Source organism: Falco biarmicus, chromosome W, assembly GCF_023638135.1.
Source record: "Falco biarmicus isolate bFalBia1 chromosome W, bFalBia1.pri, whole genome shotgun sequence".
Taxonomy (NCBI): Eukaryota; Metazoa; Chordata; class Aves; order Falconiformes; family Falconidae; genus Falco; species Falco biarmicus.
In genome coordinates this window covers 62,096-88,517 of record NC_079310.1, presented here as the reverse complement: position 1 = coordinate 88,517, position 26,422 = coordinate 62,096, and the positions used below count along the sequence as shown (strand labels likewise).

Genomic DNA, 26,422 nt, shown 5'->3' with positions numbered 1-26,422 from the left:
CCGTGCATGGCAGCCATGTGAGGCACAGTGCAAGGGTTCTGCTCCCTGCTTTCTGTGGTGAGAAAATTGACACAGCACTTTTGAACTCATATAGAACCAAAAAACATGGTTTGGGAAAGTGCAGGGCTGCTCCCCTGGAGAGGGTTCCAGGAAGGAATTCTCTTGCTGCTTCTCACCCTGCCCTGGCAGCCATGTGAGGCACAGCAGAAAAGTTCTGCTCCCTGCTTTCTGTGGTCAGAAAACTGACCTCTTTTCATTGGCAATAACGCACAGCCCAAAAAACTCACCTTGACAAACTGCAGCGCTGCTTCCCTGGAGAAGGTGCCAGGAGGGAATTCTCTTGTTGCTTTTCACCCTGCCCGGGCAGCCATGTGAGGCACAGCACAAATGTTCTGCTCCCTGCTTTCTGTGGTGAGCAAAATTAACCCTTAAGTGTTGCAGTCGTTAAGAGCCCAAAAAAGTCACTTTGGGAAAGTGCAGCACTCCTCCCATAAAGAAGGTTCCAGGAAGGAATTCTCTTGCTGTTCTCACCCTGCCCTGGCAGCCATGTGAGGCACAGCACTAAAGTTCTGCTCCCTGCTTTCTGTGGTGAGAAAATTGACCCATCATGGTTGCACTCATAGAACGACAAAAAAACACACCTTGGGAAAGTGCAGCACTGCTCCCCTGAAAAAAGTGCCAGGAAGGAATTCTCTTGCTGTTTCTCACTCTGTCCTTGCAGCCATGTGAGGCACAGCACAAATGTTCTGCTCCCTAATATCTGTGTTCTGAAAATGAACCCCTCACATTTGCAATCGTATAGAGCCAAAAACACCCTCACCTTGACAAGTGCAGCACTGCTCCCCTGGAGAAGGTGACAGGAAGGAATTCTCTTGCTGTTCCTCACCATGCCCTGGCAGCCATGTGAGGCACAGCAGAAAAATACTGCTCCCTGCTTTCTAAAGTTAGCAAAATTGACCGTTCACAGTTGTACTCATGTAGAGACAGGACTTTCTTACTCAAAAGCAAACCCCAAAAAGCCACGTAGCCTTGGGAAACCCCTTGTCCTTCCGTGTGGCTGGTGACTTCCCATGGCTCTTCCACAAGGCAGGACAAATAACCATGAATTTGGAAGCCCACGTTAGTTCAAGTACACTTAGTCCTCTGACAGTCACGATTTACGGGCCAGCAGTCCTCTCACCCCTGCACAGATCTGCCTCTTAGTCCTCTAGCAGTCATTCTCCATGGAGGGACCACAAGTCCTCCATACCTACCTACCAACTCACCAGAAATGAGTCAGACCACACCAGAAGTGACACTGCCTGACCTGCAGGAGATATATTAGACCAGTAACGATGGTTTCAAGACAGAAAAAACACCACCATCCACCAGCACAGCAGAAAAACCACCAGAAGAAACATCGTACACAAACCAAAGGCACCCATCCAAACCCCACAAAGGCAATAGAGCTGAGAAAAGGCACTCTCCACAAAAAAACCCACCACACAGACCACAAGATAAGATAAAAATGCCATAACCCCAGGAATGCAGGGCCAACAAACCCAGATTCTGTCCATAACAATAACACACTTTGACACTAACTTGCCTGACCTCTGGCATACCATAACCTTGTTGCCCCCAAACCCCAGCACATTGTAGCCCTAAGGCAACACAAGATGGAACACAAAGTCCCTTGAGATCTCTGCCAAGGCCTTCAGGTGGTCCCTGACCTCAGGCATCACAACCTTGAAGTGGGAGCCAGGTGGAGGCACCAGAACATCACCGGCACCCATCTTCACACCCTGAAACAGTGCCTGGGATAAATGCTCCTGGGACAGAGGCTGAGGCACCTGGAGGCTTTGAACTGGCCAGCCACCATCACAGGGCTTCAGCTCACCATTTCTGTGTCAGAGCCACCAGGCAGGTGGCCCCATCCTCCCTGAGAGACCGCTCAGGGCACCTGTACCCAGCTCCAGGGGGCTGGACACACAGCCTCGGATCCATGGGGGGGAGGGGTGCTTTAATCCTGGGAGCAGGATTTCTGACAGTGCCCCTGAGGAGGAAAGCCTCCTCAGGCCTGGAAGCCTGAGAGACATCCCTGCGCTGCTCCACGTGTCACCAAAAGCAGGGGCTGAGGAAGGCTGCTTTGGGGCCCGTCGAGGGAACCAGCTCCCCTGGGCTGCTCTGCGGCCACCGGCTGCCGTTGCTGTCACGCGGGTCTCAGTGCTGCTCTGCAGTCGGCCGTCACCTCCCCGCGGGACACTCCCCAGCGCAGCACACGTCTGCACTGGCTCTCCCTGGGGACAAAGATCACAAGCGAGGGATGGGCTTGGCTTTGCCCCCAGTCCCAGGCTGCCACCAGAGAGACCTGCCACCCCCCGCCCCAGCTGTGCGATGTGGGCACCACGTGCAGCTGCAGCTGTGGGTCAGGGCAGCTGTGGGCAGGGGGCAAGCCCCGTGGCGGTGCCCCCGGCGCTGGCAGCAGGCAGAGCTGGGGGAGCGAGGGGCAGCCCAGGGCAGCCGGCAGCCGGCGGCGGGGCCCGGCAGGGTGCAGCACCCTCAGCAATGCCCGGCTCCTTGCGCCTCGGCCCCAGGGCTGCAGCGCAGGGCTGGCCCCAGCCGGGGCTGGGCTGGGAACAGCCAGGCAGGGCCCCCTGGCAGCCCCGGCACGCACCTGCTCCCTGCATGGGGCCTGAGCCATCGCTGCAGGGATGAGGCCTTCCTCGGCGTCCGTCCCTCAAATCCCTCCCTCCGGCCCCCATGGTTTGTCCCTAAAACACTTCCCCTCGCCCCCAGTCCCTGCAAGCGGGGAATCCGCCTCCCCAGCTGCGGGCCCAGGCAGCGCAAGCCCCCCCAGGGCTCACCCTGCCATCCATGTGGTTCCTGGAATAATAATTCTAATGAGCAACACTCAGAGAGGCCAAAAACTGGAGTGCAGGGTTGATGCCGGCATTACAGCCGGCTGCAAGCGAAAGGCACTCAATGGGCATGGGCGCTGCTGGGAGGGAAAGCGCCACGTCAGGACGGTCGGGAATCTCGGCTGGCTGGGAGGGAGCTCCATCGAGCGCTCAGAGGCGAGGCTTGAGATCCTTGCAGCCACGGAGGTTTTTGCATGGAGAGCTGCGCTAAGCAAGGCTGGTTTATCACTTTGGCTGCAACACGAGGGTGCTGCACCCATGCATGTGTGGCCGACAGAGAACTTTCTCACCTGGGCTTTGTTCCCTCTGGGACAGCGGCTGTGAGTGAGGCAGGGCTGTCAGATATGCACAGCAGGGGTCGAGGGGCTCAGAACGGATAAACCCCCCGGCCTGCGCCCGGCCCTGCCCCTCTCTTACAGCCTCCATGGCAGTTCCCCTTCAGCTGAATAGAACCATCAACGCTCTTGTCTTCAGTAGAGTTTCTTGTACATAGAAAAAGGGGACAGCACATACCGTGAAGCACAGCCGAGAAGGTGACACCTGATTTTAAAAAAAGAATACATTTAGTCCATCACAAAAAATGTGGTGGAACTCACTCTTCCAATTGTATTAGGCAGGAGGAAAATGGATTTGGAAAGCAAGAAAAATCGCTCACTTCAAGCTATAAGGTGGCTACGGAACACAGACTCTCCCGTGCATGTCCTGCTCGTTAGTTCCATGCTTTGGACGTGCCTGCAGTTTCCCTGAAGCACCCTCTCTGGGTTACTCTTCCAAAGGGTTCTTGGGACATCTGCATAGGGAAGCTGTCTGAAGAAATCACCGTTTGTTATCCTCTCGGGTTTCGGTCAGGGCAGATAGCCTGTGCATGCAGGGACTACAAACTGCAGGCATCGCAACTTGTGGATCCTAAGAAAAAGGAGGTACACGATATGAATTTACAGTACAAGGCTGTCACTGAAACAAGCCACGTGAAGTGGAATATAGTACTTTTAGCACCAGTGAAATAGTGTACATTAAAAAAGTAATCATCTATATTCAAAAAAGTAATGAAAACTTATTTTCAGGACATCAGCGCTTTGCTACTGTTTGCCTGGAGTTTACATGGGAACTAAGAGATCTGTTTCTCTAGAGCAGCTCTGATGAGAGTCATGTATCAAATTCTGGAGAAGTGAATGATCTGATCTGGTAACCTAAAGCCTATTTCCGTTACATACCCTAATCAAAAGTGATTGCTAGTCTGTTAGAGTAGACCTTACGCCCTGCTGTTCCTTGCCTTTTTAATAATGTTAGTGCGTTCCATCCTAGGCATTTTAAAAGAATGGCTTTTAAAGCAGCTTTTCCCAGCAAGCCAGATGTTGCATGAGTCACACTGGAATAAGGGGAGGGGAGTCTGCGGTGTATCGCTGTGGCACATCACTTTAAAATAGTGCAGTGCACTCTAGGGCAAATAAAAAGAATAGTAAATCAGGAGAGTTCAGCTGTTGTGGCGATTTATTCCACAACGGGCAACCTGGCCATCTGCGTGGGGCCAAACCTCCTCAGCCCACCCAAGGGGCACACGCTCCCCCTGGACGTCCTGGGGCAGGTGATGGGGAAGCTACGCTCTGTTTACCAGCCAGCTACAGCCTTCCATCCCCACCGGAGCGTTGCTGCCCAGAGGTACCTGGCTGCCGCTTCTCCTGAGCAAATGTTCGTGGGGGAGCTGCTGGGCAGAGCAGCCCCACAGCTGCAGCTTTCTGCACAGAAGCGAGGGTCAGGAGTGCGAAAGACTGTGCTCGAGTCACTTTTCAGCCACCTAGGTGGAAACCAGCAGTGGTTGCTTGTGTGCAGGTGACACAGCTGGTGGAGTTCCTCATTGAGCACCATGAGGAACTCTTTGGAGAGGACGTGGCTGGTCTGGCCAGCACATCAGCTGAGGAGTTGCCAGCCCCGGGGCAGAAGCAGAAACCGCAGAGCTATGTGAGGTCCATAAACAGCGTGCTGACAAAGGCCTCCACCGCTGAAGGTGGCCCTGCTGCCGCAGGGACGGGCAAGGTCATCCACCTTGCCCAAGTGCAGAGTAACGCTGATGCGGGTTGGCCGTGGCACTTTGTGCGGTGATCCAGCCAGAACTGGCTCAGCTGACTGAGCAAACCCATCCAAGGGACCTGCCTTTCAGAGCTAAGGTAGCCATTGGGCAGGTCGGTCCTTGCCACCTGTTCGCTTCCACATTTCCACTGCAGGTGCCTCCAGTCACTCCAGAGTGCAAAAACCTGAAGAGCTCCTCTGAGGAGGGAAGGGAAGATGAGCTAGCTTTGATTAAGTGCAGAGCTGGTTCAAGTTCATTGTGGCTTTACCTGTCTAACAATACTCTTGAAAGGTAAGGTTGCCAGGCTCTTCACGAGAAAACAGAAAGCAAAAACGCGGCTGTGAAGAGGGGAGGGGCGGGCAGCCAGGCAGGAAGAGGATAAAGTTGGAGAGAGAGCTCTCAGGGGTGGGCAACTGTGGAAATCCAAGTAGGCAAGAAGAACGAGGAGCCCAGGTGTGTAGCGCAGCCTGCTGTCCATCTTTCAAATGTTCAAACGTTTCAAATCACCAAGATGCTGGGCAATGAACGGAGTAAACTGCCTCCTGTGGAGCAGCGGGTACCGTTAAACTCCCTTTTCCTTGTTGGACTGATTATGACTACTGTTAAGTGGGAATATTGTTTAGTGAGGAAGTTAACAGAGGCTTTTGATTAAAGTTGTGATTAGGAATATATCTCAAAGTAAGGGGCACAGGTCCTCCAGCGCTCAAATAATGCACCCTTGTGTAGGGCTGTAGCATCTCATCCAGGTGTGACCTGAGGAGAACTGTATCCTCTAGACAGTGCCAGAATCCAGGCAGAACAGGTGGGATTGCTCTGGTGAGACATCCCAGGGTTGACGTGGTTCATCGGGGTGTAACTCTGTTGTACCTAACTCTGACGCAGCTGAGACCCACCAGTTCCCAAGGCCAAAGTCACTGGAAGGATGGGGCAGGCACTTACCCACTGTGGCTGAGGAGAACTCACCAGGATGTCAGAGCTCCTGCAAGGATTTTGCACATCTGTTTATTTTACAAACTCATCCATGTATATAAACATCTGGTGTCTTACTCTTAAGACAAGCAGACCTGAAAGGACAGGTTACTGAAGGAGGAGATGGTTAACATGAACAAACTTTTAGACAGTGTTTTAAAGCATTGCCAGCCCTAGAAAGCAAGCTGAGATCCGTACGATGGGTGGGACAGGGAGAGTTACATGTTCTATTTTCTACACATGTTACATCAGGAAAAGGGTTTTTCCCACCTTTCAGTCATCATGTAACGCCTTCTAATTGGGACTGCTGTGGCCTTCTGCAGGGTCTGACAGGTGAATGAAGACCCAGGCAGTGTTGGGTCTCCTTCTTGAATGCCTTCCAGAGAGCACCTTGTAATTGCTAATGGACCATCTGTGCCTCACGGCCAGGGGGAGATTACAGCAAAGCAGGAGTTAAGTCACAGTGCAACTTGAGGGTATCACATGAATTTATGAGGACATTTAAGCTTTTGAAAATACTTCAAGGACAAAATGCTTAAGAGTTTTTATGATGGCTGGATGAAAAGTGGGGTGATGGAAAAAACAAGGGTTCCTTTTGTCACTTTTCACTAAGCTTGTAGAATGTAACTTATACAGAGGTATTATAAAATGGTGCATAGCCATAGCATGTTAACCGTAACTGAGGATGTGTGTCAGAGGCAAAGCCGTTGATTTGGTAACACATCTGCAGTGAGAATGCTGCTTCTGTCTGCTGGGAGTGTTATTGATTTGTTAATAAGTTAAGATTGATTGACTTTATTTGATTGATTAATTGATTTTATAAAATAATTTTATAAAATTGAAAAATAGAAAGATAAGAAATATTTTTAATGAAACTTATAGTTGCACAGTAAAAGCTGCTATGAGATCTTCTGTACATCCTGTACCAAGGCTAGAAGAAGGGGCTGGAACCATTGTTAAAACTTAGGTAATAACTTTAGGGTTGAAAGGTTTCTTTGTATTTGACCGGTCTATTGTATGTAGAAGTGTACTGAAATGTCAGAATATGAGACTAATGGAAACCGGGGAGAGTCGACTGGAACAGCTTGTAGGTGCCTGCCAAGAAACCGTGAACTTTAGTAAAAGGTAATTCCAGCAGGGGGAGATCGCGACCACCGACTCATATACCACCTACCCAAATCGCACCCCAGACCCATTTCTAGACCTTTCTAAGCTCTACTGCGCAGAATCGGATATAGCAGGAGAATATGTTAATGCTTTACGGGAAATATCATGGTTATGCATGAATACTTAATGAATATGTATGAATAAGTTCTATATATGGTGTCTGATTTTGAGACCTGGCGTGTGTTGATCGTGAGAGGACTCGCTCACGCACCTGCCTGTCAATAAAGAAGTGTCTGCTTATCTACATCACATTGGTGTCGATAAGTTCTTCATTCCGAGATTTCGGTAACAGGAGAGGGGGGAGAGGGAGTAAGACATTCTGCCCCTCTACCCCTTGCCCTTAACATATTCTTATCATGCCTGAGACAGATTTATTTATTTATTTATTTTTAATCTAGGAAGAAGGAGATTGAGTTCAAATCTCTATTCTGTGTGCTGCTTTTTAAATCCCCAGGGCATCTGTCCTTTTTTGAGTAAAATGGTGAGTCTAGCCTATAGCAGGTCAGGGAAAGGCTGCTGAGTACTTCCTTCCCTTCAGTTTCTCCTGCCCTTTTTGACTGGCACTGAAGGGCACTGCTGCTTGGCAGCCCCCATCCCTAATACAACAGCCCAACATTCTTGTTGAAGCTGAGTAAGCTTGGTTTTGGTTAGCTAACGAATATGAAGTCGTTCTCCTGAAGCGAGTGGTGGAGTCATAGTATACTACCGTGTGTGGGTTAGTGTCCCACGGTCCAAGGGGAAAGTGTCTGAGCTGCAGCAACTAGCAAACTAGTTGTCCGATACAACAGCTGAAGGGAAAGTCTGGCGCTTCCCCTCTTCCAGCCTTGTAGTCCTGCTACTTCTTGTTGTGGGTGGTGAGCATAAGGACCACTGAGCTGACTGGAATTGACTGAAATAAGGACTGGTTGAGCTGACCAAATGGTGAGTCTCCCCTAGAAAAAGACCATTACTATAGTCATAGAGCAAAACCCCTAAAAATCATTCTTCTTGTTTAAGTTTTGTAAGAAATATATATATATATATATAAATATAAAGAAATATTTCTAGAACTGTATGGATCTGTGCTAGGAAACCTAGGACATCTACTTACAGGTAGTACAGTAGAACTCCTTCTTACTGATTCAAAACAATCCATCCAAGACACAAGCTGAGGAAAAGCTTCTGCTGTTTTTGAGTAGGTTACTGTACTCTTTCAGCAGCACATTGCTGGAGACAGAAGAGAAGAATTAATGTCTTCGGGAGGAATACAGTGTCCAAAAGAAACGCAAACCCAGCACCACTAAATCTGCACCCCAATCTAGAATGTTAACTGTGTCCTCAGCAGCATCAAAACAGGTTTGCAAATGCATGAAATGTATAACTATTGCATGTATTGTTGTGATGATGTAATGAAAATAAAAGGCATACCCAGTGACTAATGTTCACTCTGACTGAATACTTATTTCCATTGAATTTTAAACTCATTGGGTAAAAAACTTGCTCAACAACTTTTTTTTTTTTTTTTTTTTTTTTTTCTGGAAATGATCCCTTTAGACAGGGTTGTGACCACTCCTTAAATGGTTTTCGGTTCATCGGTCCCCCTAAAGAATTCTCCACTTCAGCTCATTCTATTATGCACGTGTGAAATATATTTTTTCTTCCTAGCCTGAAGTTTTCTTTTAACCTAAACGTAGATAACTTAAATTGATATAACCTAGGCTCTTTTATCTTTATGCTACTCTTTTCCAATAGCCATGATGTTTTGTTCGCCTCTCAGATGGGAAAAGTGTGTGCTTGTAGAATGGTAGTGCATTTTTGTCTGTGGGGCAAAAAAACAAGGGCGTATTGGAACCCTGCAGTTACAGGTCTGAACGTTAAAGCTTGATCTAAAAAAAAAGGGTTAACAGAACAGTGATTTGAATTTAAAAAAAACCCGTGGTGGTGGTGGTGGGGAGACATGGACACAACACACGCCAGAATACAGTAATATTAGGCAGAAATCCTGTGTCTTTGCATCTCACGTACATTCTCATTGTTTCTTCACTCCTTTCCTGTTTGCATAGGTGAAATGGATCAGCACTTCGTCGGGCAAGTTGTTTCTCTTCCCTTCCTCCTGAAGGGGAGGCAACTCCCTGGTACTCTTGGACTTCTTTGTTTCAGCAATACCTTGATGGAGCAGATAGAGATAAGGAGCATTAGATGCAGGAGCTGGAGCAGTATCAGAAGACTGAAGCCTATAAAGTCTTTAGCAGGAAAGCACAGGACAGACAAAAGGCAAATCACACAGACAAGGTATTGAATGGGACAAAAAGATGGGCCTGGAACAACACAAGATTCCCAGCTGGTTGTGCAGACTGACACTCCTTTACAGCCTTTGATGTAAAGGCTTGTTAAAACGTGGATGCCTATCTCAGGGAGCTCATCTGTGGGTGTGAAATAGAACATTTTTCTTCCGGCAAATCCTAGTTTCATAAATATGACATACAGCAACCTACACCAGAAATAATAATTGTCATTATTTTGTCACAGCAGTGACCAAACCATTGTTAATTGTTCTCCATTGTTCTGTGTTGGGGCTCTTGCTGTATTGAATGATTATACTGAACTCTGAAGCAAGTGGAAAAATACTGAAGAAATAAGACGAGGTTACGGCCAGAACAGTGGGATGAAGAAAAAGGAGCAAATTGCAGATGTTTGCTCAAAAGCAAGGCCAACGGGACGTGATAAGAGGAGCTGGGAAACCGCAGAAAGGAGCCTACGTGCCAGAGAAAGCAGAAACAGAAATCTTCCCAGTAAACAATTGTTAACCAATCATATTATTATACGCTTGTAAAATAGCCAACCACATTATTGCACGCTTATAGAATGCCTTATAAAAGTCTACCTGGTTTGTACAATAAACGGATCAGATCTTGAACTCTGTGAGTATTTGAATCTGACTCCCGCTCGCCCGAAATGCCCGCAGCATCTGGTGACCCCGACGATCCGATGAGGGTCGACAGGATCGGTTAAAAGTCAGGAAGATTCATTAAGGATCGTGTTACAAGCTGCGGAGCCGGCGAGGATCCTGCTGCCAGCGGAGAGAGAGCTGGGCGCCCGAAGAAAGGCGGAACGTGCACGGCTGACCGGTGAGTCAGGGAATTTAAGCAGGATGGAAATCACTGCATCAGTGGTGGAAAAAGCAATCGTAGACAATTTGATGAAACTGGCAGAAAAAACTGAAACGCCAGTCTCACGGCAGGCAGTAGTTGATCTGCTATGTTGGAGTCGCCGCCGTGGTTACCTTGCTTCTACGCAAGATATATATAATAATGAAACATGGAAGAAAGTAGGAGAGGACTTATGGGAATCTGTGCAAGTTGGGACTAAGGGGGTAAAGACTTTGGCTCGCACGTATCGAGCTGTACGGGGTATGGTCGCGCAATTACCACCCTGGTGTCCTGAAAAGGAACAAGCGGCGAGCGGCGGCGTGCGGCCCGGCAGGCCCCGTCCCGGCCGCGGTTTCTCTCCAAGGCGGCACCCCCCCTCCACACCCCCCCCCCCTCCACACCCCCCCCCCCTCCGATTGGCGCCATGGCAATGCAAGCGGCCAAGCGAGCTAACATCTGGCTGCCCCCAGAGGTCAATCGGATCCTTTATATTCGGAACCTGCCGTATAAAATCACAGCGGAGGAAACGTATGATATTTTTGGGAAATACGGACCTATTCGACAAATCAGAGTTGGAAACTCTCCTGAAACAAGAGGAACAGCTTAAGCTTCTCAAGGAAAAATACGGACTTGATTACAAACCCCGCCCCCCCCCCCCCCAAAAAAAAAAAAAAAAAAAAAAAAAAAAAAAAGGAAAAAAAAAAAAAAAGAAAGAAAAAAGAAAGAAAAAAAAAAAAAGAAAGAAAAAAAAAAGAGGAAAAAAAAAAGAAAAAGAAAGAAAAAAAAAAGAAAAGAAAAAAGAGAAAGAAAAAAGAAAAAAAAAGAAAGAAAAAAGAAAAAAAAAAGAAAAAAAAGGAAAAAAAAAAAAGAAAAAAAAAGAGAAAGAAAAAAAAGAGGAAAAAAAAAAAAAAAAAAAAGGAAAAAAAGTGTTTCAGATGTCACCTACAAGAAATGCGTTTCTGCTTTGAACTAGCTTTTGAGCCTTTGGGAGTAAACTATACGGCTATAAATCAATCATATTGGGGTTGGTTAGATAAGAAGTATAATGACATGAATCATGGCCTTGGAGATAACTGTACCTGGTGGAATACTACACTTGTTAAAAATATGTACAGTTGATTTACCGTTTAAATGTATCAATTTATTTACCTCAACAAGAATTGAGGGTGGTTGAGGGATTTATTGAAACAAGGTCTGTCTATATTGTTGTTTGTTATTCTTTTGTTACTTTTAGTGCCTTGCCTTTTACAATGTTTTCAGAGCTGTGTGGAACGCAGTATTAATGCTGTATTTAAAAAGAAAGGGGGAGGTGTTGGGGCTCTTGCTGTATTGAATGATTATACTGAACTCTGAAGCAAGTGGAAAAATACTGAAGAAATAAGACGAGGTTACGGCCAGAACAGTGGGATGAAGAAAAAGGAGCAAATTGCAGATGTTTGCTCAAAAGCAAGGCCAACGGGACGTGATAAGAGGAGCTGGGAAACCGCAGAAAGGAGCCTACGTGCCAGAGAAAGCAGAAACAGAAATCTTCCCAGTAAACAATTGTTAACCAATCATATTATTATACGCTTGTAAAATAGCCAACCACATTATTGCACGCTTATAGAATGCCTTATAAAAGTCTACCTGGTTTGTACAATAAACGGATCAGATCTTGAACTCTGTGAGTATTTGAATCTGACTCCCGCTCGCCCGAAATGCCCGCAGCAGTTCTGGTATTGCCTGTTAAAGAAAATGTGTGATGAATTCAGAAATTTAAAGTGCTAAAGCAGCTAAAGTGGCAGAACCAGGCCCTGTCCCTAGTGTAGCCCTAATCCAAGGCTGGTTTAACACCCAGTCCAGTTGATCAGTGGGAGAGCAGAGAAACAACAGATGATCAGCTTGTGCACACAGGTGCTCACAGACATGCAGATGTTTCGAGAAAAAAAAATCAGTAATGTAAATAGGAAATGCTTGTTCAAAGACTAAGTGTGCTTGAAGGAGCGTGTGAGTTAAAGCAGGCAGAAAGATCACGATCCGAGGAGGAGCTTGGAACCGAGGCAGAGACTGGAAGCAAATAGATGAATCAACAGGGACAGGGTCAGGTGATGGATTTGCAGAACGGACAAGGCCAAAGGAAACTTCTAAAACCTCGGGCATTGACTAATGATTTGATAAGTGTGTATAAGCTGTGCTGTATCCCTTTGCTCTCTGCCACTCTCTGGGGTGGTGGCCCAGCTCTGAGTGGTGATTAAAGCAAACCTAGTGGTACCCACGTCTGTGTAAATTTCTCCTGTAACACTTTATGTGAAGCATATGACGGAAGTGCTGGTAATCCACTGGCGTTGTGACTGTTGACTGATGTCCCATGTTAGAATAAATACACGTACAATGGCTAACAGGCCTCAAAGGCATGAAGAACATGAGAACGGTGGTGCTGGGTCAATGGGTCTGTGCTTTTCTCTAGTGCTCTCCTTGCTACCACCTAGCACTCAGCTGGCAAGTTCATGGGCACAGCCAGGACCAGCCCAGCCTCATTGTTTTCCAGGGAGCCGATCACCACACATATGGGAAACAGACAGAAGACAAGACGTAGTTCTTCATATCCTTTCCGTTGTTTTGCTAGAGAATCTAAAGTTTGATAGACCTTATTTTGTTTATATTTATATTGGCGCTTCAGTGCGTCCAGACTAAATGGCAACTCTCTACCTGACTGCTCCAAAAATTGGTTTGAGCTCTCAGTTAGTAACCAGCCGTTGGTTAACTTTGTCTTTGAAATACAGCAACCTATGATGGAATAGGAAACTGAGACAGTTAGGGACATCGGTTGTATATACTCGAAGGAGGTGGAAAATTTTCTAGGGAAATTTTTTAATAGTGTTAGCATAAATATCCTATATGTGGCACATGAGCGACTGCTCTAGGCAAATGGCTTTTTAGAGTAAGAAGCCATCCCTGCCTTAAGTGACACATTTAGAAAAATGTGTCACTATGTGAATAATAAGCTCACACAGCAAAGCTGCAGCTACCTGATAACACAGTATTTTTCCTGGTTTGGAGGATTTTTTTATTCACCTAAAATTTTCCAGCGGTCGTCACCGCTAGTTTATTCCCTGTATGACGAGTAAGTAGTAAATGAAGGTGTTTTCACACAATGGAACAATCTGCATGTTTACATTTTTTAACAGCTGTTGCAAAGATGTACTTGAAACCCTGAAGAGCTTTTGCTTTTTATACTACTGAAAACCACGCTACACAGCTTTTTGCAAATTTCCAGTTTGGAGAATCGCACAGGAATTGTTGGTTTGTTTCCGTGAAAGAAAAAACCCCACCACATCTTCCTTTAGAGGCAATTTTTTGCTGCAGAATTTAGTTCTATCATTTCTATTTCATCTACCTCTTCTCCAGCTCAGAGAGGTCTACTTCTTTAGAAATTCTTCTTGTTTGATACGTTAGAATATCTCTTTGTAGTAGTCAAAAAGGAACTGGACCTGCGCTTTGTCTCACTAAATTCTCATTTCCATAATACATGCAGTTTTCCTTTACTTATTAAAGAAAATTACCAAATCCCATACAGCTGCCTGGGATCATGGATCAATCTGAGTATGTGTGGCCCAGCATTACTTTTTGCAACTGATCTAAAATTCTGTGCCAAATTCTATCATAACCCAGGAATGGAAATAATAGGGATGACGCACTTTGCATATCTTCTCTGCAGGTTCTTATGACCCACTGCAAGTAAATAAGAAAAAATACAGGTAGTGGACATTTCTCAATAAACCTCTGACACCTCAAGAAGTCATTTTGATATGAGATTTATTCTCACCATACTTTCTGCATGGAAGACCAGAAGAATCTATGCTTTTAATACAATTTGTGCAGGAAAGCATTGGCAAAAATACTAGAGTACTTGTTATGTTTGTTCCTACACCAAACATGCTGAGGTGAGGCTTAAAAGCCCACCAGTGAATTCACATTTGCCGCAGTGCTGTTAGTAAAAGCTGTAATTATCTGTATTTTTTGAGAATGCTTGAAATGAAACACAACCTAACTCTCAGTTATACAACAGTGTAGCACAGCAAAGACATTATCATCTAATTTTTTCATTATAAGATGCGGGTGCATAACCAGGAAGAACACTAACAATTATTTCTTAGTAAAGTTTTACAGCATAAAACCATTTAGTGGGGCAGTGCAAATCAGAACATGCTCTGACTTTAACATGAAAGAACACTTTGGTTGTATAGGTGGACAAAAAAATTGACTTAGTGGGGTATTTTCATTCTTACAGTGCTGTTTCCTCTCCTTTCATTGTCAGTAACCTAGCTACCCAGTGATTTTTGTGGGACACTAGGGTTAGCATAGATGTTAGGTTACCTTTCGGTGCTTTAGATGTTAGAGATGTATTCCCCGTCATTCTGCTCCACGCACAAGAAAAAGCCCAGTTTGCCTTTGCCTGGAGCGGGACTCAGTATGTTTTCAAACAGTTTTCTGCAAGGACACAAACACTGCCCCACTATCGCTCACAATGCTCTGGCCACAGCCTTAGCACAGATCACCATTCCACCTGGCCTCACAGTGTATCAATACATCGATGGCATCCTCAGCGGGGCAGAAGGGCCAGAAAGCATTACAGATGCAATGAAAAACATTTGGGCAACACTAATCAAGTTGGGACTGGAAGTCCCAGAGTCAAAGTGCCAAGGGCCAGCACGAGAAGTTAAATTCCAAGGAGTCTGGTGGGTTGCAGGAGCTGCCTCTCTTCCACCAGACTCACTGGAAAAGAAAGAATCTGGGCACAACCCATCCAGTACGCTGGAACTACAACAAGTTCAAGGGACTGTGAAGTACTGGCGTAACCATAGTCCTGCCTTTTCCGTCATTGCTTGTCCCTGGTCGAATTTGTTATAAAAGGGAAAATCATGGCAGCGGACATCTCATCAGCTCTGTGGTACCGTCAAGTTCCCCTTCCTGCAGGAGCATAACAGAGCCTGGCCGCGGGGTCTCCACTCCGCTCCAGCCCCCGTTACTCCTGTCAGCACGTGCTGAGGTTGCAGGCTGCGTTGCTTAGGGAGCCGTGGCAGCACACATTTAGGATGGTGAATGCCAGCCATCCTGAAAGCGACAGCTGTCTTTTACCCTAAAAAGCTTCCTGTAATACTATGCTTCTCTGAGGTCCCAGTTTTCTCAAATTGCCCCCACCCCAAAGCAATTTCCCCACAGGGTCCCTAAGCAAGGCAGTGGAGGAGTGGCTCTCTCAAACTCCCTCCCAGCCCTGCCCTGGCTGAAAGAAGGCAGAAAGAAGCCTTCAAATGAGGGAAGTTCTGGCTGCAAGAGAATACAAGCTGACCAGGTCTTGGGATCCCCTGACATCAACAGAAATTTAGGTGAAAACTCCCCTTTCACATGAAACTCAACTCCCCAAACAAAAAACAGTTGTGATGGGAAACTATGGTGGGGGTGGGAAATCAGCGCTGAGGGCAGGAAAGCATCAGCAGGATGGGAAACCCATTGAGATGGGAAGTTGTTCTGTCATTAAAAGTCAAACTGTCACAACGCTGGCTGACCCAGGTGCTGGCATAACGATCGCCATGGAGATGGAACCCCAGAACACTGTTTGCCCCAACAAACGCCACGCTGGCCGAATGCCGCGGCACAGAGCAGCACGCTCCTCGTGGTGCCTCTGCCCTCCGGGTAACCCCCAACCAGCTGTGCCGGCCAGCACCTCACCACATCACCCCCCTTCGCTTCTGCCAACAGAGAGGTTCCCCCTCCAGCTGCCGACGGCATCAGAGGAGCCTGGCATGAGCTTCACCACCCTGACCATGCCGCCACCGGTCACTGCTGGTGTGCTGCCCTCTGTCCCGGGGCTGCTGATCACCGTTCGGCCTTCCCAGCTCCACATTGTCACCCACCAGCCCGCCCAGGCAACCTGGCAGGGGGTGCAGGGGCCCCTGGGGGACTCGGGGCAGGTTGTGCAGCTGCCACATGTGCTGCAGCTCCCCAGCGGTGTGCAGCTGCCCCCTCTGCCTGCTCCTTGTCCCCCTGCCTATGGCCAGGGACAGCAAGTGGTGATGGGGACACTTGTGCCCTACCAGCCAGTGGGGCTGGGACCATGGGACGTGGGCCAGGGGCAGCCCCTCTACCCTACGGGCTGCACTGTGCTGAACGTCCCTGCCCATGCTGGGCCCCTGCCACCCCAACACCCTGCGGCTCAGCACTGCGTGCAGGTCCCCCCTGTGCTCTGCACCCATCCTGGCAGCACCCAGAAGCTGTTGGAGGCCTTTAACAACGACGTGGTGGCCAGTGAGGATGGCATCCCTGCTGCCACTCCCTGCCAGCCCGCCCTGGATATGCTCTCTGGCAGAAGCAGGACCAAGCACCAAGGTCTGCAGGGTGGCAGAGCCCATAGGGGGTGACCTGCACCAAGGAAGGCTTGCATCACCCTGGGGGTGGCTTGGCTTCGTTTGCTTTTTCAGAAGTGGTGACCACCCCGCCAAGCCCAGAGAATCTCCTGGACCTGCCCGAGCTGGGGCCAGATGCCTTCAACGAGGCCTTTCCTGAGCTGGCAGAGGACAACTGCAGTTTCAGGATGAGCATTCGGCCACCATGGACAGCAGTGACCCACTCGCCTGGCTCGACAGCAACCTGGAGCTCCATGAAGTTCTCAGCGGCTCCTGCTTGACCACCCTCCTCAACAAGCTCCCAGAGCTCTCACAGTATGTGGCAAAGGGTGGCTGCTCTAAGGAGCAATCGCTGGCGGCAGGGCTGGGGGACAGCGAGGACACCAACCATGGCGTCCCTGATGTCCCTGTCTTGACCACCACCTACAACAGGATCCCTGACCTCTTAGAGTGCATGATGGAGGGCAACTGTCCCAAGGACCAAGTGGTGGCCGCAATGCAGGAGGACACCAACCCCTCCTGGCAGAGGGTGGCAACATCCCCCTTGCTGGACACCACAGGCAGGCAGGGTGGGCTGGCAGCGGTCTTCCCCAGCTGGCTGCCAGAGAGTCCCATGGAGCCCTCTCAGGAGGGTCCTATGGACACTTCAGAGGAGAGCCCCTTGAAGGGATGCCCAGAGGGTCCCCACAAGGGTCTCCCAGAGAGTCCTCAGCAGATCCTGCTGAAGAGGCCCCTGGCCAGCCCCCGGACTGCACCCCAGCATCATCCGCCCCGCATGGCCCAGCTGGTGGAGGAGGTGCTGCGGAGGCAGCCCCAGGTCATTTTGACCCGCTTGCCACCACCACCGGGCATCTCCTCCTGCCGGGTGGTGCCCAGATCAGGCAAGGCTGCTGGCAAACAGGCCAAGTGCCCCACATTGGCTGACACCCTCAGGATGCCAGAGACGTCCCCACAGGGCAGCATGCCACCCAAGAAGAGGAAGAAGATGGTGGTGTGCCCGGTGGCAAAAAGCTCCAAAACCCTCTGGGAGGGGAAGCCGGACAGGGATGCCACGGCGGTGGGCTGTAGTGGGGAGCAGGGGGGCAGCAGCAAGCAGAGGGCATCCAATAGCGACTATGTGCCCACCAAGTGAGCCAGAACCCTGAGGAACACCAGGAGACAAAGTGCTACACACTGCCCCAGTCGCCGTTGATATATTGATAGAGAAGGTGTAGAGCACAGATCCCTCTGACGTGTGACCTGCACCCACCCACTGCAGCCCCAGCCCTCTCCCAGATCTGTCTTTCTTAATTCATTAAAGGCTTGATGTTCCTTGCACAGTGCCTCTGCCTGCGGTCATTCACGCAGCGGGAGATGAGGGTTAATGCAGCCCCTGCCACATGCAGAGATTGGACCCTCCACCTTCCCGTCTGTCGAGGTGACACCTCCACCGAGCTGACCCACTCTCCAAAGTATTCACAAATGAAGGGACTTCTCATCAAGGGAGGCAGCCTTGGCAGGGGTGAGAAACAAAGAGCAGGTAGCGAAAAGAGCACCGTTATCTAAGTTGTGCAGGAAGAAGACTTCCAATGAGGAAAGTTCTGGCTGCAAGAGAACACAAGCTGATCAGGTCTTGGGATCCACTGACATCAACAGAAGATGAGTTTAAAATAGGACAAAGATAATTGGGGTAGTGGGAGATGGTGACCTCTAACTGAAATAGTTCTGCCCCAAAGAGGCCAAAATCCCGCTTGGGGAGCATGCGTGTTTCATAAAACACTTCAGCGGTGCTACTGAGGATGCGTACGCGTTTGCATTAGAAGCCAGAAACCAGTCACCAAATCTGTGTATGACACAAGACTATGCAACGTGTGGCGCTCTGAGAAAGGCCCTGAACCCCTTCTCAGTGTTCCAATTGGACCGAAAAACTTTGCACGCACTTTTTAATCGCTGCCCCCAAAGTGATTTCCCCACAGGGTCAGTAAGCAAGGCGGTGGTGGAGTGGCTCTCTCAGACCCCCTGCCAGCCCTGCCCTGGGTGCCGGTGCCTCTGGCCCTGCCCCAGCAGACGTTGCTGTGCTGATGGAGGGGCTCCCTCCCTCTCCACTGCATTTGCAAAGGGAATGGCTGGCTCACCCTTTGCTGCCCACGCAGCCAGCCCTCACCTTTAGCTGCTGTCATTCCCAGGGGCGACGGCTCTCTCCCAGCACCCTCACACCTTCTCCCTGCAACACTGCGAGAGAAGCATTCGCCAGGCAGACGGGTGCCGTCACTGCCCTGCGCAGCTGGGCACCCCAGACTGGCACTGCCTGACTGCCTCCCTCACCGAGCACCTCCACAGTCTCAAGCTCCATCCCTTTAGATGGAAAGGGGGTCACTTTATTGAGAAGTAACCGTTCCTCATGAGGAACACAGTCTCTTCAGGAGGCAAAATACTTTAATAGCGTTTAGAAACAAAGCTGGGACATTTGGGGGCCACCTCATCACTACTCCAAACAATGTGACCTCCGTGGAGAAAAACTGAAGAGCTAGACAGTTTCCAGAGGACAGCAAAACCTGACCTGCTGAGAGCTTAGGACAGTGCACGTCATGTTCTTCTTCACACTTAGTGCACGTTTGACAAGCTGCGAGATGATGGTAAATTACTTCCTTCAGAGAGGACAGCAAGACACTGTTGCCAACTCAGCTTAGGTTTTTTTGTTTTTTTCTGGTTGGCCAAGCAAAGAAACGGAGGCGGTTTCGAAGTGTGCAGAAGCACAGCCGCAGACATAATTCCTGCTGTCACGCAGGCAGCAGGAGTGAACTTCATCCCTTTGGGTCCTTTTGAGAACACCAAGCACCCAGATGGTGCTGAAGGATGTTTTTTTAAATAGGGGACCCTCGGAGAGAATCAGACACGTCCAGTTTTATTCCCTGGGAAAACGCCCTGACGCTGTCCTGCCCCTCAGGTGGCGTAGGACAATTAAACGTATTAGTAAGCATGGGCTGATTCCTGGCCCACCATGATTCGAACAGCAGCCCACAAATACCTCAACTAGTTTTGTTGTGCCTGTACTTATGACAGTTACATTGTTCTATGTTGTGGGGGAAAGCAGATCACACAGCTTGCCCCTTTGGTGTGCAGGGCTGTGTTTCAAAGGACTACGACAAGCCCAGAAGAGCACAGCACAGTACGGCTTATGAATCAAGTCAGTATTGCATCACAAACCATAATGCATGTGCCTGTCTGAGAAAACGGGGTTTATGTAGGCACGTGGGAAGTGGGTCTCTTGCTCAAAACCCAGCAAATCCTGTTTAGAAAAGTTCATATACTGAAACGATAAGGCAACATACTTCTGGATTTGTCTCTAAATCCCCACGGAGATGTAATTCCCTCCCTGCCATCTGAAATCGTACAGCTTGAGGCACTTTTCGTGTAAAGCCAAGAAAGCTCAGCTCAGAAGGCAAAGATCCTTCTTAAGGGAACGGACCACCTGTAACTACAAGACACCTTCCCGCCCACTGAAACATAGCAGCAGAGTTAAAAGCAGTTTTTAAATTCCAAGTGGAGACATTCAAAGTTTGAAAACTACAGGACATTCTCTTCCTAGCACAAAATAATCAACTTTTTCCCACATCTCTGCAAACCTTAACCCCAGTGCTTTGTATTTTTCATGCTACAGCACAGAAAGCCAGTACCCACAGTTGCACAAGGACTTCCACTGCCAGTGTGCAAAGCATTGAGGAGTCTGGGCTCAGTCTTGGCACTACAGGAGTGATCCACCACAAATGCACTGCACAGCCTGCATCTGGGGGTATCACAGGTCAAATAGTTAATCACTGCTTTTCCTCCCAGTAACAATAAAAAGAGAAAAAAAATAAAATCTCCTTACTTCCACGGCTCTTCTTTACAGGCTAGAGGTTTATGGAAGCGATGACCCATTTCACCCAACATACAAGACACCTTTTGAACAATTTTCAGAGCTGTCCAAAAACCCCCAGATCTTATACAACAATCAGTCCAAAGAAAGTACAGAGGTCTCTGCGCTACTGGACACATGCAGGAACACTTGTGTTTACTGGACACCTTTGTAAAGGGAAAAGGCATTACACCAGCGTACCAGACCCTTGCCCAAAAGACTTTTCAAACCACCTGTTTGTTGATGCAGTCACCGCACTTCAACCCTTCCACCCATGACAACATCCTCTCAGGGGGCAGACTTGCCCCCTTGATCACAGATCAGTCTTGTCTTGATGTTGTGACTTGATCACAGAATCCGTCAGCAGAGTTCATATTGAACCAAGCTAAAAACCGGGCCCAATCTCTATGTTCACGGTTGGGATACACGGCTCCTATCACAGGGCACACACGGCGGTCCCACCTGAGTTACGTATCTGAAGTTGCATTTCCCACGGGTCAAATATTCCTTTTCAGATCTGCCTTGAAACTGAGGGCTCATGGTCAGTGAGAAGAAGAGAGTTCCTTGCCTCCTGTGCAGTCAGGTCACGTTCCCGTGCTAAAAGCAGCCTACTCAGGCTACTGCATTTGTGTACAATCTGTTAAAAGAACAAAACCAAGTCTGAAGGTTATTCATTTGCTTCCTTAAACATCCTACCATTTGCAGCATCCAGCCCGCAGAAGACGACTTCTGACACAGCAACTTCTCCAAGCAACCTGCTATAAAAGGCAGGTCAACAGAATCACCAACAGCCAGGTCTGTACCCTCGGGGAGAGACTTTCAAAGCTCTTTGGAGGATTGCACTGGATCTGCGTGCTTTAGACCCCACTGCATGGATTTACTATTTTACTGGCAAAGGTTTTATGTACCACATGTGAACATCTTCAAAACACCTACTGTAATGATCTCATGCATAAACAGACACAATGATTCTCTAATATCACACATGAAGAACTCAATGGATGCTCCTACCAAGGCAGTGGCTCCCTTCTGTAGCCACTGAACAAGCAAAAGGATGGATCAGAACGACATTATCAAGCTCTGAAGCAAAACTTCTGTCTTCCTTTAGCTGTAATTTAGAGCTTCATTGAGTGCTGAAGAGTGTCAGCCTGACAGCTCTGAAGCATGAAGCGCCTGATCCTCTGTGCCAGAACCACACCGGCACTGGCCACACAAGCTGCCTAAGTACTCACAGGGTCAGGGTCAGGGTCAGGGTCCGCGTCTGGGTCTGGGTCTTTACTGCCCTGCCACCGCAACATAGAAGTGAGGACAGTAAAATGGAGATAGAAGTGTTCTTTCTCCACATAGTTGATGCTGGCAGCTTCTTGCCTCCAGCATTCCTGCACCTCAGGAGCTTGGGAAATGACAACAAATGTGAAACTTCCTGAAAATAATTTGCCTGACACACCACAGCGTAGCACTTCCGTATGCCCACACCACACTTCTGGCTCCCAGCTGCTCTCCTGCGCTTCCCTGTAGCTACCTGGGAGGCACCTTTTCCATCTCCTCAGATCTGGCCAGCTGAAGAACACCCAACTCATGGCTCTAACATTCTTCCCCTTCCTCTCAACATCTTCCTGGTGGTCTCAGCTTTCTGCCCTCCAGATGAGGGGTCTATCATAACAGGTCAAGGATAGCACTGGGTTGTTTTTTTTTCTGTAAGGAAGCCAAATACTTAAAACTCCTTATTAAAATATAAAAATTAAGAGGAAGGGAAAAGCCAAAATGAGAGCCAAGTGGAAGTTTCATTTGGTGCTCAAACTACCTGAATACTTATGCTGCAGCTGCAGCCGAGAGCTGGCCCTTAGATGGCTGACCAGGATAAAGCCCCAAATCCTGCCACTAAGGTTTCAAATTACAAAATAACATCGTCTAAGGGAAGGCAAAATGGATAAACACAAACATCGCCTTCACAGCACAATGGTTCTCTTATGGCACCGAGAACTTAGCAGTAGGAAGAATTACAAAGGTCAAGTGCTATTTATAAGCAATGTACCCTTAAATCAACACTAGTGACAAAAGAGCCAAGCACTTGACTTGCAGAACGGCAGATGATTCGTGACTTTCTCCACAGCTTCTACTACTGATGAAGCTTACAACCACCTCACCATTTGGGAAGGACATCTGTTGCTAGTGTTGCTCTGGGTGGAAACTCAGCAGGTTGGCATGTTCATTCCTTCAGAGCCAGAAGGAATTTGTCATTACAGGAATTCTCATGCCACTGAACTGGCAGCAAGGTACACAAGCCTCTTAATCCCTTTTTATACTTTTACACTTGTGCCATAAAACCATTCTCCACTCTCCATCTCACCACCTCTCCAAGCAGAAAAGTCCCATCTGCCACACACGTGTCACAAACCACACAGGATATGACACAGGTTTCAAATACATCAGAAAGTATCAAATCAGAAACTTTAAAACATAAAAGAAAATTAAAAAAAGGTGGCAGTGGGAAATCATTTTCTACCTTGACTGTTAGGTTCACAAGCTGCTAGTAGTTAACATTAATGGCTCGCTATTTCACGGTCATGATGGCAACAGTTCTGCAACGTGTGGATACCAGCGAGAGAATTGCAGCCTTGCACCAGTTCAGGTGCTCCACCTATACCTCTTCACAGATTTGAATTTTTTTATTATTATTTTTTTAAAAATGCTTATCAGGGTAGGATCTGCCTACCAAGACCAGATTTTAAGTGAAATTACATTATGCTCCTCTTGATTTAAATACAGCAAGATAGCTCCACTGCTACATTCAGCCACCAGAACGTAAACACCTCCAGCTTCATAGACACCCATACATTATTTTTGTAAGGAACAAATGACTAAGCATGGAACACTATGAAAAAGCAAAAGAATGCACACAATCAGCATTTCCCTATTTGGACCAAAAAAAGAAAATCTCTCAACAGCAGATAAGTCTAAATTAAAAATCAGCTGCATCCAGATCCCAAATAGGGGAGGGGTTATTGTATGCCATAGACCTGGACTTGACTGTTGAAGGAAATCACGCGCTACGGAAAATTTGAGGTGGTTCTGCAGAAGTTTAACTAGAGCCTTGGCAACTTCACTTGGGACATGAAAGGTACGTGCGCTATAGTATCACCCACAATAAAGGAAACTAGTCTCGTAGTTTGAGTTCAGCACCACATCTGCAAACAAAATGAGGCTGCTACATTTGAGGAACACTGATGGAAACCTCACCTGCCATCCCAAAGTTATGCTATGGCATTTCTTCCCTTTTTGCCATTTTCCTCAGCCTTGGTACATCTTTTGCACAATCTGAAGCAAGGGCCCATGGCTTCTTCCTGTTTCTAACAGTGAATGTCTGGGTATCACACGTTGGTTTCTTGTGTGGCGCCAGTAAGACCCAACACTTGCCTTCATAAATGCATCCGTACACTAGGGAAGAAAAGGAAAATTACCAGTCTCGACATTGTACTGCCCACAGGGCAACAGAGTGCCCCACTCGTAAGCGGATTTAAGACAGTAAATAACCCTCAAATATCTTGATAAACAAGCACAGTTTAATCATGTCCTTTTAAACTGACCACCGACACAATCTAACAAGAAGACACATTAAGGGAAGCAGAGCTGTAGTTAAAAAAGTGGGGCTTCTCTTTCCTCTCCTGAGCGTTTACCACCCAGAGCAGGCTCAAGTTCTGAACCTGCAAACTGCTCCCCCACGCTTCTATGCTCGCTCTGGGAAAGACAGATGGCTGTTTGAATTCTTTTGCAGGTACAGTCTTTCTTTACTTTTGAGTTGGAATGAAATGAAAAGCTGCCATCAGTCCCACTTATGGCACAGGGACACACCCATGTTCCATGCACATACCTGCACAGAAACACATGCAGAGGGAAACCATCCCTTGGGTCTCAAATACAGAAACAGCACTGAAAACCTTGACTTCTGAGAGTCCCTGCAGCGTTCTCCCGTGTCAATACACAGCATGTTTCTGGCAGGATCACCACTGCAAGTGCGTCACTTGCTTTCATTTCCATCTTCGTCTCTCACCTGGCACTTGCCACCTCCAGACTGCAGCATGCATAAAAGCAATTCTGTTTACTAGAAGCACAGCACCGTGCGAACCTTCTGCATGAAGTCCGGTATTTAAAGAAATCGCTATAAAGAATAAAAATCTGCCAGCACCACTGACCCACATACACGCTGTGTTTTCTGAACAGGGACGGTATATGAAACCTGCAAACTAAGGACTGCAACACCTCGCTCCTTGCCCCTCTCCCTTTGCCCTCAGGCTGGTGGAGGAGCTCCTTTCACCAGAGCAGGCACACCACAGACACAGCCTCACCAAGGGGAAGGGTGGAGAGGGGATAAGGGCAGAAGGAGAAAGGAAAGACCCACAGAAGCAGCTTTGCTGCCCACTGCCAAAGTCACAGCCTGCTCATCCTGGTCCCTCACCCTGTCTGTACTGGTCTGTGCCTCTGTCCCCCTTCCCGCCCCTCCGCTCCTCTCCCTGTCCCTCTCTCCTGCTGCTGACACTGCATTCCCTCCGGCACCCCTCTGCCCCTCTGTCTCTGTCCCGCTCCAACCCCCTGCCTGCTCCTCACCAGTCTCCGTCCTTTCTCCATCCCTGCCCAGCCCCTCCCGCTCCCCCTGCCCCTCTGGATGCCTCCTGTCCCTCTCTGGCCACCCCTCTGCCTTGACCCACCTCTCCCTGTCGCTCGGTGCCTCTCTCCCCCTCGTCCCTGCCCCACAGGGGCTCCAGGGCCTGGGCCTGTGCTCAAGCAGCCCCGGGCTGTGGCTGTGGGGCCTGCAGGGCCAGGGCTGGGGGCTGGTGTCCCCACAGGGCCCGACTGCAGGGCAGGGGCACCCCAGGGCCTGCTGGGAGAAGCCGTGCCCCGGGGCATGCTGGGAGCTGTAGGCCCGGGGCTGCCCCATGGCCCAGTTGTTCCCAGGGTATGCTGGGAGCTGTAGGCCTGGGGCTGCTGGCAGCCATGTTGTTCCCGGGGCATGCTGGGAGCTGCTGTTGCGCACCCTCAGACTCCTGCAGCCATGTTGGTCTGGGCAGGCACAGCCTGTGCTGGGGCAGTGTCCCAGCTGAGGGGGCCTGTTGCCGGCCGTGGGGCAAGGGAGGCCCTTAGGCCAGCGCAGGGATGTCTGCTGCCTGCTGGCTGCCTGGGGGTGCGGTGGGGAGGCTCCAACCCCCCGGTGTGCCGGGCCCCCGGGGCAGCTGGAGGGTGAGCCGAGAGCTAAGGAGGGAAAGAGGCGCCGGCAGGTGCCCTGGGCACAGGCACCAGGCACTCCGACTCGCAGAGCCCCCCGCAGCCGCCCCGGCGTTTGTAGTTCCTGCAGGAATAGGGCTAGCGTGTTTTGCTGCTGACTCCGGCAGGGCTCTGGCTACACATGTCCTGCTGAGGGACTGGCAATATGCAGCTGCCTGGGAGAGTCACCAGGCGGAGTATGAGCGCTCGAGCCTTGTTTCCCTTGCTGGAAAACACTTCATTTTTAAATACAGCCTCTCAGCGGCGAGATCCAGGCAGTCGGGATTGCTTCCTGTAGGGAGCAGCCTGGTGACTCGAGGCTGCTGCCTTCAGTGGCAGAGCTGGACGCTTCTCCTCGCTGATGGGATGAAGTTATAAAGAATCACTAGGAGAGGCTGCAACTAAAGCAATGATTAACTCAACCTATTGAATAAGCTCAGTAAGGGGTGGCAAGCTTACAGAGGCACCTGGGCTATACCAATAGACGAGGGAAGTGGGGTAACGGTGTGTTGCCATCAAAACCATATAGCACAGAGAAGAAATGAAGTTCTATAACAACAAGTAGAGTGCAGGTGCCCCAGGAAAGTTCAGCTGAAGTTCACCAAGTTGTGACCACCAACGATCTCTAAAGACCCCAAGAAAGGCCCCCAGGATCAAAGTGACATACCCAAGTG

The 26,422-nt window shown here is 48.9% G+C and overlaps 1 long non-coding RNA gene across 3 annotated transcripts; it reads right to left on the bottom strand.

The window, feature by feature from the left end:
* Window positions 1-3,478: 3,478 nt before the first annotated feature.
* On the bottom strand, window positions 3,479-25,359 carry LOC130142067 (uncharacterized). 3 transcript variants are annotated; one of them, XR_008819281.1, is made up of 7 exons: window positions 25,196-25,359; window positions 24,541-24,648; window positions 23,730-23,927; window positions 20,952-21,126; window positions 9,106-9,246; window positions 8,192-8,307; window positions 3,479-3,803 (listed from the first exon to the last, which is right to left on the bottom strand). It is a non-coding gene; the product is annotated as an uncharacterized LOC130142067 (long non-coding RNA). The 3 variants fall into 3 exon arrangements; XR_008819282.1 differs by lacking the exons at window positions 3,479-3,803; window positions 24,541-24,648 and adding an exon at window positions 4,023-5,944; XR_008819280.1 differs by lacking the exons at window positions 3,479-3,803; window positions 24,541-24,648 and adding an exon at window positions 7,399-8,033.
* Between the last annotated feature and the right edge of the window lie 1,063 nt (window positions 25,360-26,422).